A 2,351-nucleotide genomic window follows, 5' to 3' on the forward strand; every position below is an offset into this window, starting at 1 on the left:
GATTCGAAAGCATAAGGAGCTCTCACGGATGTCATTCAACAATCGGTCTGCGCAGCGCAAACAGTCAAAACCTGGAGATTTTAGGCAGTATAGAAACCCTGGCCAGGATGTGTCCCGTAAAATGCATGGTCACCCTATGCATGATGGGCCAAAGTATCGGCCCCAAAGTGCATCGCCCCACCGGGAAAACACCCTATATGCCAGATGGCCAGTCCGAACGTGGAGTGTGTGCGCGTGTGTGTGTTCCTGTTGCGTCTGTGCTTCATGAATAGCCTCATTGTGTGCTAATTGTTGCTGTGGTTAGCGGTGGAGTGTGTGTTTAACGGGTTATTGTCTGTCCTCGTTTGGACTGAGTGATTGAGCGTGTTTTGTTTTCACACAGACTCTGTAACTCCAGCCAGGAGAACATGCCATTCCTCTCAGATCACTGCAGGAAGGGCGCTCAACGCTCTCTCGGCCAGAAGATGGGATCTGATTCCCCCTGACGTTAGATCCGGGTGTTCGGAGCCGCTAAACTCCGATTCATTTATTCTGGATCAGTACGTTTGATAGACTCACTTTAATCGTGTGTTTAGTCTCGATGAGCAGTTTAATTCTGTCAGTTCAATAGTATTGAGTGGAGCGCTGTTTTTTATGGTTTCACTGTTAGTAGCTAATAGAAGACAAACCTACAGTCTATCTCAGTTCACTCACAGAAACATTCATTAAACACATTTCTGTATGGAAGCCCCCAAAAAATCATGCTTTAAGTTTGTTATGAGATAAAAAGTCATTATTATTACAAAAAGTTTAAATTATGACTTTAAAAATTCAAAATTATCTCATAATAAAAATTACGTCATGTCAATTTGGACTCGTAATTTTAAATATATATATATATATATATATATATATATATATATACGCTGTTTTTTATGGTTTCACTGTTAGTAGCTAATAGAAGACAAACCTACAGTCTATCTCAGTTCACTCACAGAAACATTCATTAAACACATTTCTGTATGGAAGCCCCCAAAAAATCATGCTTTAAGTTTGTTATGAGATAAAAAGTCATAATTATGACATACAAGGTCGACATTATGACTTTAAAAATTATCTCATAATCAAAATTTCGAGATAAAGGTAAAAAGCTGCTATTTATATCATGATTTTACATTTTTTAAATCTCATAATTATGGCTAAGTATGTCAATTTGGACTCGTAATTTTAAATATATATATAATTTTAAATGATCGTAATTTCGACTGTCATGATTAAAATTTTTTATAAATGGTTTTATTTCAATTTATCCAAGATAAAATATCTTTATTAAAAATGACAGAAACACAACAAAATTACTAAATTACTAAAACCTTCAAATTTAAACATGTATTAAAAAATATATCTAAATTCAAAATATCAACAAAAAATATAATAGTATAGCAATAATACCAAAATAACACTCGTTCGACAGTGTTTTTTGTTTTGTTCAGACATTTTTACAGTAACACAATACAAATGTACCTGAGATACAACACTGCATAAGATATTACAAATTTTAAAAGTCCCCTGAACCATTTAATTTGTCTTGTTTCGCTTGTTTTAAGCTGTATTTATGTTTAAGTAATTTTTTACAGTATAATCCTGGATTACTGTAATTATGAGTCCAACTGGTCTTTGCCCACTTCGTATTAGAGGTTGCACAGATTTTGATGTTGTTTAGTCTGAAATTAAGAGTTTGTGCAGTTTTGGCTGTTTTTTTCCATGCTTGTGTGTGTGTGTGGTTTGTTTATGCTTGTGAGGGTCAGATGTCTTCAAAAATGTAGTGAAATATCATGACATGTGACGTGTGAGGACATTTAATGTCGTCGAAAATGGTCGTAAATGGTCCAGATGATGTTTGTCTGTAAATCTGACGATGTGCAGGTTTCTGTGAGAGTCAGATTTAGCAGAGAGAAAATATTAACCTGATCGAAAAACAATGGAAGTCTATGAGAGGAGCTCACTAAAATAATATAAGCTCTGTATATGTGTGTGTGTTTGAAGATTTCTCTCACTTGTTTGTGTGTGTTTCTGAAGGTGCTCTGCATGTCTCATAGAGAGTTGCATCTCTCACCCTGTGTTTGTTTGCGTGTGTGCGTGCGAGTGTGAGTGAGTGTGTGTGTGTGTGTGTGTGTGTGTGTGTGTGTGTGTGAATGCGTGCATGCATGAGGCGTGTGTGTGAGTGTGTCTCTGCGTGTGTGTGTTTGATGATTTCTCTCACTCTCTCACTGTGTGTTTCTGCAGGTGTTCTACATGTCTCATAGAGAGTTGCATCTCTCACCCTGTGTTTGTGTGCGTGCGTGCGTGCGTGCGTGCGTGCGTGTGTGTGT

At 37.0% G+C, this 2,351-nt stretch overlaps 1 protein-coding gene across 2 annotated transcripts in view; it reads left to right on the plus strand.

Annotated features, from left to right (window-relative positions):
• The window catches only part of LOC107563422 (MCC regulator of WNT signaling pathway), a 126,942-nt gene that overhangs the window by 70,676 nt on the left and 53,915 nt on the right, over nt 1-2,351 (plus strand). The gene's annotated exons all lie outside the window — the stretch shown is intronic.

This window comes from Sinocyclocheilus grahami, unplaced genomic scaffold, assembly GCF_001515645.1.
Source record: "Sinocyclocheilus grahami isolate Dianchi unplaced genomic scaffold, SAMN03320097.WGS_v1.1 scaffold875.1, whole genome shotgun sequence".
In the NCBI taxonomy this organism is placed as follows: Eukaryota; Metazoa; Chordata; class Actinopteri; order Cypriniformes; family Cyprinidae; genus Sinocyclocheilus; species Sinocyclocheilus grahami.